We start from the raw sequence: 14,630 nt of genomic DNA, 5'->3' as shown, positions 1-14,630 counted from the left end.
CTTGTTCTCTATATTGTACAGTATTTTGTACATTGTTTTGTATATTGTACAGTATTTTGTACATTGTTTTGTATATTGTACAGTACTGGTTTAAATGTAACTTAGATATTGGGTTTCACTATGTAAAGCGCTTTGAGTCACTAGAGAAAAAGCGCTATATAAATATAATTCACTTCCCTTCACTACAGTATTTTGTACATTGTTTTGTATATTGTACAGGATTGCTTATTATTTTTTATTGGATAGTAGTCTATTTATTTCAATTCTTAGTTTTATCTTTATTACTTCTTGTGTAATTTATTTTTATCCCATATTTGTTCCCACTACCGCACCTTAAATTGGAGTCCTTAATCTCGTTATATGCAAATATAATGACAATAAAGTCCATTTTATTCTATTCTAATGGAGGCATTATTTTCACGGACCGGCCTTCCATGTGTGGCAGATTAAATATAGCAAATAAGTGCATGAAAAATGAATACATGAAAAACACTCATTAGTGGAATTAGAGGGAGCCCCTGGCCTTTTCCCTTTGCAAAATAAGCTCTCCATAGACTTTTGTTTTTTTACTCGTTTTTGCTTGTAGTAGGCTTTTTTTTTTGGCTTTAGTATCTGATAAGTTATAGGTGATACATCACATTCAAGAACAAAAGCATGGATGTATAATCAAGCTAGAAATACTTGCTATTAGTTCCAATATATTTCTGTGGATTTTTATTTCCATTTTTATTTGCAATATTTCGTACGTAGACACATTGTTAGCTTTTTTTGGTCCAATTTTCCAATGCGTAAATACATCTGTTATCAATCAATCAATCAATGTTGACTTATATAGCAGCTAAATCACGAGTGTCTCAAAGGGCTGCACAAGCCACAACGACATGGGCAAGAAAAAACTCAACCCAATGGGATGACAATGAGAAACCTTGGAGGGGACCGCAGATGTGTTTATTAATGAGCATTGTCCCATGTAACAAAGACGTAACAAATATAGCAAATGTCGACTTTGTACAGGAGTTGTATAATACATCTATGATCAAGCTTATTGGTGTGTCTGGTGGGACTGGCCAAAGTTAAGTATGAGGAAATGCGGTCGGTTATAATATTATTGAATGTCTCTGTGCGGCCCGGTATCAAACGTGTCACGGACAGGTGCCGGTCCCCGGACCGGTGGCTGGGGATCGCTGGTATAGATGCACTCTATACCAGCGATCTACTAGCTTGACACATCGATTTAATGTGTATTATATTTATCCATGAGAGCATTTTTGTTGTAAATTGTGAGGTGTGTGTTAAAATCATGGTTGTTTTTACAAATGGTGACAAAAGCATGTATTGTCTTTGTGTGATGATGTAAATGAGGTGTGGTTGTATTGTATATTATGTGTCCATGAAAGGGCATTTTAAGACTTTTCTTAATTTGATTACATGCTATAGTATGATTTTATTGTCATCATTTTATTGCATGATTTTTGTATCTCTTTAATTTAGGTAGCCAGGGACTGCAGATGTAAATTAGCTGTTTAGCTATAATCTGGCACAGAACATATCTGTCTTTGAGCTTGATGTTTATGTGCATTGTCCCTTCAAATAAAGACTAAGTTAAACTCTGCAAGATACTAATGAGAAAATACAGCATGCGCCACCTTTCCAAAAACAATAAATTATTAAATGCTAGTAATGATAATTAAAAGTAAAATAATTTGATACAACAATTCGAATACAAATCAGTTTTAAATATATCCTAGATTTTGCACAGTTTTTTAAGCGATAAACTTTATCTTATTAGAATTGACAAACTTTTAGCTTCTCACACACTTTATTTAAGCATGTTTTTATTTTATTTATTTTTTATTTTATTAATTTTTTAATCTTTATTTGAAGGGACAATGCATAGAAACATTAAGCTCAAAGACAGATATGTTCTGTGCCAGATTATAGCTAAACAGCTCATTTCCATCTGCAGTCCCTGGCTGCCTAAATTAAAGGGATACAAAAATCATGCAATAAAATTAGAACAATAAAATCATACTATAGCATGTAATCAAATTAAGAAAAGTCATAAAATGCCCTTTCATTGACACATACTTATTATAAAATACAACCACACCTCATTTACATCATCACACAGACAAAACATGCTCTTGTTCACATCTGTCATCATTTGTAAAACACAACCATGATTTTAACGGACACACCTCACAGTTTAAAACAAAATGCTCTCATGAGTAAATATAATACACATTAAGTTGATGTGTCAATCATAGTGCTCACCTCAGTGTTAACATACTGCAGGGTCACATATGTCTGATACACTGACTAACTGTTTTACATTATTATTTGAAATTATTTATGCATTATGTGTTGCGCATATATATTTAAATGCAAGAACTGTGTCTAAGTGGGTTTTAATTCAATAATATTGCTATAACTGGTTGTACACCTGACAGTGCATCATATTGACAGCTGTGTCTGATATTTTGACGCTCGTTTACTGTAGCTAAGCCATTTCTCTGACCGATGCATAACCACAATTATAATTATAATGTTTTGAATGTTATGCTGGATATTTTTATTTTTTTGTGTAAGTGTATTTCATTTAAAAGGGCCCTATTATGCAAAATAATCTCTTTTTTGTACCTATTGGAACCTGCTGTTGTGTGTTGGAGTACTGCATAGGTCCGGAAAAATTTTAAATTTGTAAAAACAATCAAGCCGTTTGGAATTAGCTCTGACATGTGACGTCAGCGAATAATCCATATATGATCAAATTAACCCGAAGTGCTTTGCACAAGTCCGCCATTGTAGACAATGAGCCTCTTTCTTTTTTGCCATCCTCTTGTTGTGGGGCAGACTGGCTCGTACATGCACATGCATCCTCCGTTGTTGCGATTATAGTATATTTCTAACTTATATCTGTGAGTAGACTCGCTATGGAAGCGCTAAAAACTACAACATGGCTGACTGACTGATTGATTGATTGAGACTTTTATTAGTAGATTGCACAGTACAGTACATATTCCGTACAATTGACCACTAAATGGTAACCGAATAACATGCAGTTCAAGTGGAGGCACGCCCATAAAACGGCACATCCTGAAGAGACGGTCGAAAAGCAGCTTGAAAACGGTCAATAAAACATCATCTTTGCACGATTTTGACCAAAAAAACACCATTACATGTTATATAGACCAGTGTTTCTTAACCATAGGGCTGAGGCTGAGCGCCCCCTAAAAGGTTATCAAAAAATATCAGTTTTTCATCTATGGACCGCAGCGGTACTCATTAGTAATGCACTTTTCCACCACTTATGACAGTAATGACAATTTGTAACAAAAATAAAAAGTCTGGAGCTAAAGTCATAGAGACATTTCCTAAGTGCAAAAAATATGACTAAAATGGTGAAGCTTCACTTTATTGTTATTGACAGTTTAGTTAAGAAGCCGCACCATTATTAATTTATTTTGTTTATTTTAGCACAACATAATTGTGTATGTAAATGTATTTTTCGTCAGTCAGTTATTTATGAGTCCCTTCATATGCAGTATATTCGGTTAGTACCTATTTTTTTTTGTAATCAGCTTAACATAAGCCTAAGATTTATGTGTTAAATAATAATATTTATGATTAACACAATATTATTTGACAAAGTTGAAAAACAGTGAGTTGGTTAGATATAATGATTGAACGCAATCAGAATTAAGAGTAAGATTACTAATTCAGTGTTAATATTTGAGTGGGCCCCAGGCCCCTCTGTAGTGAAAATGTTGGGCCCCGAGGTCAAAAAGGTTAAGAACCCCTGATATAGACCTCAATGAAGTGTTTTAAATGTATAGAACATCTTAATACGACCCCTTTAAAGATAATATACAATAGTCTCGTACATGCACATGCATCCTCCAATGTTGCGATTATAGTATAGTTCTGACTTATATCTGAGTAGACTCGTAATGGAAGCGCTAAAAACTACAACATAGCTGGCGAGGAGAAGACATGCAATCCAAGTGGAGGAACACCCACAAAACGGCACATCCTGAAGAGACGGTCGGGAAGCAACTTGAAAACGGTCAATAAAACATAATCTTTGCACAATTTTGACCAAAAAAACACCATTACATGTTATGTAGACCAGTGTTTCTTAACCATAGGGCTGAGGCTGAGCGCCCCCTAAAAGTTTACCAAAAAATATCTGTTTAACATCCATGGACCACTCATTTGTAGAGATGCCGATAAATGCTTTAAAATGTAATATCGGAAATTATCGGTATCGTTTTTTTTATCGTATCGTTTTTTATTTTTTATTTTTTTATTTTTTAATTAAATGAACATAAAAAACACAAGATACGCTTACAATTAGTGCACCAACCCAAAAAACCTCCCTCCCCCATTTACACTCATTCACACTCATTCACACAAAAGGGTTGTTTCTTTCTGTTATTAATATTTTTGGTTCCTACATTATATATCAATATATATCAATACAGTCTGCAAGGGATACAGTCCGTAAGCACACACAATTGTGCGTGCTGCTGGTCCACTAATAGTACCAACCTTTAACAGTTAATTTTACTCATTTTCATTAATTACTAGTTTCTATGTAACTGTTTTTATATTGTTTTACTTTCTTTTTTATTCAAGAAATTTGTTTTAATTTATTTATCTTATTTTATTTTATACATTTTTAAAAAAAGGACCTTATCTTCACCATACCTGGTTGTCCAAATTAGGCATAATAATGTGTTAATTCCACGACTGTATATATCGGTATCGGTTGATATCAGTATCGGTAATTAAAGAGTTGGACAATATCGGAATATCGGATATCGGCAAAAAGCCATTATCGGACATCCCTACTCATTTGTAATGCACTTTTCCACCACTTATGACAGTAATGACAAATTCTAACAAACATAAAAAGTCTGGAGCTAAAGTCATAGAGAAATTTCCGAAGCGCAAAAAATATGACTAAAATGGTGAAGCTGTATTTTCAATTGCACTCTAATTTTATTGACAGTTTAGTTAAGAAACCACATCATTATTAATTTATTTTGTTTATTTTAGCACAACATAATTGTGTATGTAAATGTATTTTTCGTCAGTCAGTGATGAGTCCCTTCATATGCAGTAAATTCGGTTAGTACCTATTTTTTTTGTAATCAGCTTAACATAAGCCTAAGATTTATGTGTTAAATAACAATATTTATGATTAACACAATATCATTTGACAAGGTTGAAAAACAGTGAGTTGGTTAGATATAATGATTGAACGCAATCAGAATTAAGAGTAAGATTATTAATTCAAAGTTAATATTTGAGTGGGGCCCCAGGCCTCTCTGTAGTGAAAATGTTGGGCCCCGAGGTCAAAAAGGTTAAGAACCCCTGATATAGACCTCAATGAAGTGTTTTAAATGTAGAGAACATCTTAATACGACCCCTTTAAAGATAATATACAATAGTCTCGTACATGCACATGCATCCTCCAATGTTGCGATTATAGTATAGTTCTAACTTATATCTGAGTAGACTCGTAATGGAAGCGCTAAAAACTACAACATAGCTGGCGAGGAGAAGACATGCAATCCAAGTGGAGGAACACCCACAAAACGGCACATCCTGAAGAGACGGTCGGGAAGCAACTTGAAAACGGTCAATAAAACATAATCTTTGCACAATTTTGACCAAAAAAACACCATTACATGTTATGTAGACCAGTGTTTCTTAACCATAGGGCTGAGGCTAAACGCGCCTCATAAAAGTTTACCTAAAAATATCTGTTTAACATCCATGGACCACTCATTTGTAGAGATGCCGATAAATGCTTTAAAATGTAATATCGGAAATTATCGGTATCGTTTTTTTTATTATCGTTATCGTTTTTTATTTTTTATTTTTTTATTTTTTAATTAAATGAACATAAAAAACACAAGATACGCTTACAATTAGTGCACCAACCCAAAAAACCTCCCTCCCCCATTTACACTCATTCACACTCATTCACACAAAAGGGTTGTTTCTTTCTGTTATTAATATTTTTGGTTCCTACATTATATATCAATATATATCAATTCAGTCTGCAAGGGATACAGTCTGTAAGCACACGATTGTGCGTGCTGCTGGTCCACTAATAGTACTAACCTTTAACAGTTAATTTTACTCATTTACATTAATTACTAGTTTCTATGTAACTGTTTTTATATTGTTTTACTTTCTTTTTTATTCAAGAAAATATTTTTAATTTATTTATCTTATTTTATTTTATTAATTTTTTAAAAAATGACCTTATCTTCACCATACCTGGTTGTCCAAATTAGGCATAATAATGTGTTAGATCCACGACTGTATATATCGGTATCGGTTGATATCGGTATCGGTAATTAAAGAGTTGGACAATATCGGGATATCGGCAAAAAGCCATTATCGGACATCCCTACTCATTTGTAATGCACTTTTCCACCACTTATGACAGTAATGACAAATTCTAACATACATAAAAAGTCTGGAGCTAAAGTCATAGAGAAATTTCCTAAGCGCAAAAAATATGACTAAAATGGTGAAGCTGTATTTTCAATTGCACTTTAATTTTATTGACAGTTTAGTTAAGAAACCACATCATTATTAATTTATTTTGTTTATTTTAGCACAACATAATTGTGTATGTAAATGTATTTTTCGTCAGTCAGTTATGACTCCCTTCATATGCAGTAAATTCGGTTAGTACCTATTTTTTTTGTAATCAGCTTAACATAAGCCTAAGATTTATGTGTTAAATAATAATATTTATGATTAACACAATATCATTTGACAAGGTTGAAAAACAGTGAGTTGGTTAGATATAATGATTGAACGCAATCAGAATTAAGAGTAAGATTATTAATTCAGTGTTAATATTTGAGTGGGGCCCCAGGCCTCTCTGTAGTGAAAATGTTGGGCCCCGAGGTCAAAAAGGTTAATAACCCCTGATATAGACCTCAATGAAGTGTTTTAAATGTAGAGAACATCTTAATACGACCCCTTTAAAGATAATAAACAATAGTCTCGTACATGCACATGCATCCTCCAATGTTGCGATTATAGTATAGTTCTAACTTATATCTGAGTAGACTCGTAATGGAAGCGCTAAAAACTACAACATAGCTAACTACAACATATGCAGAACACCCACAAAACGGCACATCCTGAAGAGATGGTCGGGAAGCAGCTTGAAAACGGTCAATAAAACATAATCTTTGCACAATTTTGACCAAAAAAAACCCAATTACATGTTGTGTAGACCAGTGTTTCTTAACCATAGGGCTGAGGCTGAGCGCCCCCTAAAAGTTTACCAAAAAATATCTGTTTATCATCCATGGACCACTCATTTGTAGAGATGTCCGATAATATCGGCCTGCCGATATTATCGGCCTGCCGATATTATCGGCTGATAAATGCTTTAAAATGTTATATCGTAAATTATCGGTATCGTTTTTTTTATTATCGGTATCGTTTTTTTTTTTTTTTTTTTTTTTTTTTTAATTAAATCAACATAAAAAACACAAGCTACCTCCCTACCCCATTTACACTCATTCACACAAAAGGGTTGTTTCTTTCTGTTATTAATATGCTGGTTCCTACATTATATATCAATATATATCAATACAGTCTGCAAGGGATACAGTCCGTAAGCACACATGATTGTGCGTGCTGCTGGTCCACTAATAGTACTAACCTTTAACAGTTAATTTTACTCATTTACATTAATTACTAGTTTCTATGTAACTGTTTTTATATTGTTTTACTTTCTTTTTTATTCAAGAAAATGTTTTTAATTTATTTATCTTATTTTATTTTATTAATTTTTAAAAAAAAGGACCTTATCTTCACCATACCTGGTTGTCCAAATTAGGCATAATAATGTGTTAATTCCACGACTGTATATATCGGTATCGGTTGATATCGGTATCGGTAATTAAAGAGTTGGACAATATCGGAATATCGGATATCGGCAAAAAGCCATTATCGGACATCCCTACTCATTTGTAATGCACTTTTCCACCACTTATGACAGTAATGACAAATTCTAACATACATAAAAAGTCTGGAGCTAAAGTCATAGAGAAATTTCTTAAGCGCAAAAAATATGACTAAAATGGTGAAGCTGTATTTTCAATTGCACTTTAATTTTATTGACAGTTTAGTTAAGGAACCACATCATTATTAATTTATTTTGTTTATTTTAGCACAACATAATTGTGTATGTAAATGTATTTTTCGTCAGTCAGTGATGAGTCCCTTCATATGCAGTAAATTCGGTTAGTACCTATTTTTTTTGTAATCAGCTTAACATAAACCTAAGATTTATGTGTTAAATAATAATATTTATGATTAACACAATATCATTTGACAAGGTTGAAAGTGAGTTAGTTGGTTAGATATAATGATTGAACGCAATCAGAATTAAGAGTAAGATTATTAATTCAGTGTTAATATTTGAGTGGGGCCCCAGGCCTCTATGTAGTGAAAATGTTGGGCCCCGAGGTCAAAAAGGTTAAGAACCCCTGATATAGACCTCAATGAAGTGTTTTAAATGTAGAAAACAAATAAATACGACCCCTTTTAAAGATAATATGCAGTAGTCACTTCAGGAATTATTTAGAATTTTACAAAACAAAGTTGTTAACAATAAAAAACAAGAAATAAAATACACAGTTTGACAGGAATTCATTTATCAGTATGTTTATAATTGTGGTTGCACAAATGCATGGCACCTTATTAAGACGTGTGCCAAATTTATTTCTCTCATGTAACCAAAATAATGACATTTGAATATTATTTTGAGTACAATATTCATCTTTGAAATTGACACAAATAAGCCAGTCTGCTTCTTCACATTATTTACCGCAGTGTTTTATAAAGCATACATCCTGTTCACAAAAACAAAGATCACATCCAAAGAGATGGGCTTATAATCGAATGTTGTTGTTCTCTGAGGCGGATTTGTCTTCCCTTATCAGCCGTGCTGTCTGGAATATATATTCCATGTATAACATCATCTTTCCCGTCATTCGCATTCTCCTGACGTTTGCCTTCCAATCGGCAGCACGTATAGTTTCCGAATCACGTTGCAGGATCGTGGATCCCGCTGGTAATGAAAGGCAGGGTGATGGTGAATGCAGGGGTCACTGCTGTGCCTGATGTCGTCTGAGCCCACAAACACTTGTGCCCACTGGGAGCCGAGCTATACCCCGCAGTCTTGGAACATGCTGATTTCACACTCCTGTTGTGTAAAGCTTGTTTTTCTGTCTGTGTGTGTGTGTGTGTGTGTGTGAGGGAGAGAGACAAACACATGGTATTCTGTGAGGGAGGAGAGGTCAGTGGAGACACAAAAAAGAGATAGGCCCTTGTTTGTCATTCTGAAAACATCCTGCTGTCCCTGCATGGCTCCTCGCAAATGAAGATACATAGATGGCGAAACCGGTTGATGGAATATTCCATTTTGCATTGAATTGTGTTTCGTGTCGCTGTCACCTTCACGGCGTTGTCACAAAAACGACACAAACTAATAATCACAAACCCCAACACCAGTTAAGTTGGCACGTTGTGTAAATGGTAAATACAAACAGAATACAATGATTTGCAAACAATGTTCAACCTATATTCAATTGAATAGACTGCAAAGACAGGATACTTAACGTTCCAACTGGAAAACTTTATTGTTTGGCAAATATTAGCTCTTTTGTAATTTTGATACCTCCAACATGTTTCAAAAAAGCTGGCACAAGTGGCAAAAAAAAGACTGAGAAAGTCGAGGAATGCTCATCAAACACTTATTTGGAACATCCCACAGGTGAACAGGCTAATTGGGAACCGGTGGGTGCCATGATTGGGTATAAAAGCAGCTTCCATGAAATGCTGAGTCATTCACAAACAAGGATGGGGCGAGGGTCACCACTTTGTGGACACATGCGTGAGCAAATTGTCGAACAGTTTGAGAACAACATTTCTCAACCAGCTATTGCAAGGAATTTAGGGCTTTCACCATCTACGGTCCGTAATATCATCAAAAGGTTCAGAGAATCCGGAGAAATTACTGCACGTAAGCGATGATATTACGGACCTTCGATCCTTCAGGCGGTACTGCATCAAAAAGCGACATCAGTGTGTAAAGGATATCGCCGCATGGGCTCAGGAAGACTTCAGAAAACCACTGTCAGTAACTACAGTTTGTCGCTACATCTGTAAGTGCAATTTAAAACTGTACTATGCAAAGCGAAAGCCGTTTATTAACAACACCCAGAAACGCCGCCGGCTTCGCTGGGCCCGAGCTCATGTAATTCATGTGATTAATCCCTCAAAAAAATACTGCATTACAAATTGATCTGGGAATTTCTTTTGAGTGCAAAACACTGCATGTGTGTCAAAATATTGGAGTCTTTTTTTAGGTTGATATAAATTATCTAAGCAAGTCATTTATTGTGATTAATCACGATTACCGTACAATAGGGCGCACCGGATTATAAGGCGCACTGCCGATGAATGGTCTATGTTCGATCTTTTTTCATACAAAAGGCGCACCAGATTATAAAGCGCATTAAAGGAGTCCTATTATTTTATTTTTTTCTAAATTAAAAACACTTCCTTGTGGTCTACATAACATGTAATGGTGGTTCTTTGGTCAAAACTTTGAGTTTGGTTCTTTTGACATTTCTAGTTCTCCTAACTAGTTAGTGGATGCAGTACTATAGCATTTAAATAATAGAAAAGAAGTGAAATATTTTATTTTAAAACTATTTTATTTAGAAGACAACAAAAATGGGCAGACTGAGTAAAGTTGACGCCAGCAATAGGCTAAGATAACATTTGGTTCTACTGCCATTTCTGTATTTGGATCCTTTTATAGTTAGTAGAAATAGCATTATAATATTTTGGTAATAAAAAATAAGCGACACATTTGATTTATTTTAGATGTGTTTTTCTTCTTGATGAGATAAAAGTTGAGACTGCTGAGCAAAAAACTCTGGCAACATGCGAAGTTAATGTTAGCACGTTGTTGTTGTTTTGTTTTTTTGTGGCATTTCTAGTCCTTTTATCTAGTCAGTAGAACTATTATAACATTTGGTTATTAAAAATAAGATTCACATTTAATATTATAACAGTTTTTATTTTAGAGGAGAGAAAAAAAAGCAAATTTAGCAAAGTGGTGCAACAGGCCAAGCTAACGTAGCACGTTTGGTTCTTGTGGCATTTCTAGACTCAGAACTTTCTGACTAGTTGGGTAGAAATAGTATTATAATATTTTTGTAATAGAAAAGAAGCAAAACATATATTTTTCAAATTGTTTTATTCTAGAGGAGAAATAAAAGGCAGATGCAGCAAAGTTGAAACTGCTGAGTACAAAACCTTAGCAACAGGCTAAGCTAAAATTAGGACGTTTGGTTCTTTTGACATTTCTAGTCCTCCTAGTTAGTGGATGCAGTATTACAACATTTAGATAATAGAAAAGAAGTGACACATTTTATTTTAAAACTATTTTATTTAGAGGACAACAAAAATGGGCAGACTGAGTAAAGTTGACGTCAGCAATAGGCTAAGCTAACATTTTGTTCTACTGCCATTTCTATACTTGGATCCTTCTATAGTTAGTAGATAACGCATCATAATATTTTGGTAATAAAACATAAGCGACACATTGTATTTATTTTAGACATGTTTTTCTTCTTGATGAGATAAAAGTTGGGACTGCTGAGCAAAAAAATCCCGCAACATGCGAAGTTAATGTTAGCACGTTCATTGTTTTTGTTTTTTTTGTGGCATTTCTAGTCCTCTTACCTAGTTAGTAGAACTATTATAACATTTGGTTATTATAAAAGAAGATTCACATTTAATTTTATATCAGTTTTTATTTTAGAGGAGAGAAAAAAAAGCAAATTTAGCAAAGTGGTGACTGCTGAGCATAAAACTCCAGCAACAGGCCAAGGTAACATAGCACGTTTGGTTCTTGTGGCATTTCTAGACTCAGAACTTTCTGACTAGTTGGGTAGAAATAGTATTATAATATTTTTGTGGTAGAAAAAAAGCAAAACATATATTTTTCAAATTTTTTTATTCTAGAGGATAAATAAAAGGCAGATGCAGCAAAGTTGAAACTGCTGAGTATAAAACCTTAGCAACAGGCTAAGCTAAGATTAGGACCTTTGGTTCTTTTGACATTTCTAGTCCTCCAAACTAGTTAGTGGATGCAGTACTATAACATTTAGATAATAGAAAAGAAGTGACACATTTTATTTTAAAACTACCGTATTTTTCGGAGTATAAGTCGCTCCGGAGTATAAGTCGCACTGGCCGAAAATGCATAATAAAGAAGGAAAAAAACATATATAAGTCGCACTGGAGTATAAGTCGCATTTTTGGGGGAAATTTATTTGATAAAACCCAACACTAAGAATAGACATTTGAAAGGCAATTTAAAATAAATAAAGAATAGTGAACAACAGGCTGAATAAGTGTACGTTATATGAGGCATAAATAACCAACTGAGAACGTGCCTGGTATGTTAACGTAACATATTATGGTAAGAGTCATTCAAATAACTATAACATATAGAACATGCTATACGTTTACCAAACAATCAGTCACTCCTAATCGCTAAATCCCATGAAATCTTATACGTCTAGTCTCTTACGTGAATGAGCTAAATAATATTATTTGATATTTTACGGTAATGTGTTAATAATTTCACATATGAGTCGCTCCTGAGTATAAGTCGCACCCCCGGCCAAACTATGAAAAAAACTGCGACTTATAGTCCGAAAAATACGGTATTTTGTTTAGAGGACAACAAAAATGGGCAGACTGAGTAAAGTTGACGCCAGCAACAGGCTAAGCTAACATTTGGTTCTACCGCATCTATAGCATCATAATATTTTGGTAATAAAACATAAGCGACACATTTTATTTATTTTAGACATGTTTTTCTTCTTGATGAGATACAGAGGCAACTTGTGAGTAAACACTATCACAGGAGCCATCTGCACCAGGAGGTCATCAGACCATGGCCACCAGGACGCTGACACAAAAGCGCCCCCACAAGCACGGCCGATAACCCCTGATGGAGATGGCTCATCTGAGGAACGTTGGAAAATAAAAATAATAAAACTTGTAAAATAGTAAGAACCATGAGTAGAGACAAAGTAAGACATATACGTATATACTGTATATATAAGATTAATAGAAAAAAAGATAAAGATAACATAACAGATAATAGATCAAGTTCATATACAGTAAATAAATAATAAATAAATATAACTAAATAAAATATTGCATAACTAATAGGATAAAGTAAAATACAAATGACTTCAATAAAATAATTAATATCAGGTAAAAGCCAAATCAAAAAGGTGGGTCTTAAGCCTGAACATGAACGTTCTCCGCACCATTTAGTTATTCAGGAACCTTTCAGAGTTCCTCCTAGCTAGGTGGGACTTTTCGAAGCTACCCAGAACCTTTTCGGGTGCGAGCTGTGCTGTCGAACGCTGATTGGTTGAACACTGTTGGGGGCGTTCCTAAAACGTATTTTTCCAACACACGACCGCTATCAGAATATGTGTGGCGACTTGTTTATTTCCTATTTCTTGTGTATTTCTATTACAACAAACAGTATTTCTATTACAACAAACAACGGACATTGACAACGGAGAGATAGAAGAACTAAAGGAGCTTTCAAAATGCAGGAACTTCGTGCTGAAAAACACAGATCAGTGGAAGTCATTTTGGAGTGTTTTTACTCAGCCGTAGTCTTCAAACTATATGCAGTGTTCTGTTACGAGAAGTGGGCGGACTCTTTTAAACATAATTACGAAAAGAAGCCGAACTCGAAGCGGTGACCGACACTGCTTACTACTCTGACTTTGTTGGATAAAAGTGAAATAAAGGAGATAGTACACGAGTGGAACAAAGGTAAACAACATCAAATGTTAACTATTTACTTAGTAACATGCGACCGTGACACTCCATTTGTGTAGTTATTAGCCTCAACCCGAGTGAACAGAATGCTAATGCTAACAAGCTAACACTAAAGCCGACCTGTTTGTGTTTTTTGGTGTGAGATAAACACTGACCTTAATTATTTATAAATTATTTACAGCTAAAACGGACAAAAAAGGAATCGCTTCCCTTGACCATCATGAATTCGTCATTTAGAATAGAAAGAATAGAATAGAAAGTACTAGACAATAATAATTATAAATAATATAATATATAATATATAAATAATATAAATATATTCCATCCATTTTCTACCGCTTATTTTTACATATACTCTACATTTAAGTGCAGTCAAGGAACATATGCATTATACAGTTACCGAGAGGACAACTTTCTGATTGTTGGACATTGCGGACAAAAGCCTGACTTTTTATGAACAATTCGGTATACTTTATTTTTTTAGATAATTTCCTTTTGTATATTATTGCTTTGTATTTGATTTAATTACTTTTTAGTAAAAAAAAAAACTCTGAACTAATATTTCCATCCATTTATTTACATTTGTAGAAACTACCTTGAACTGTGAAATGCGGTAGAAACACAAACCCCACACTTCTAAAGGAACCTATAGATCCAGCAACCTGAGGTTCCAGTAAACAAAAGTTCATAAA

The 14,630-nt window shown here is 34.1% G+C and overlaps 1 protein-coding gene across 6 annotated transcripts in view; it reads left to right on the top strand.

Annotated features, from left to right (window-relative positions):
* Positions 1-14,630, top strand: part of pax7a (paired box 7a) — a 317,190-nt gene that overhangs the window by 66,097 nt on the left and 236,463 nt on the right. The gene's annotated exons all lie outside the window — the stretch shown is intronic.

This window comes from Entelurus aequoreus, linkage group LG26, assembly GCF_033978785.1.
Source record: "Entelurus aequoreus isolate RoL-2023_Sb linkage group LG26, RoL_Eaeq_v1.1, whole genome shotgun sequence".
NCBI lineage: Eukaryota > Metazoa > Chordata > Actinopteri > Syngnathiformes > Syngnathidae > Entelurus > Entelurus aequoreus.
The sequence above is the reverse complement of the archived record's forward strand: the minus strand, read 5'-3'. Positions and strand labels throughout refer to the sequence as shown.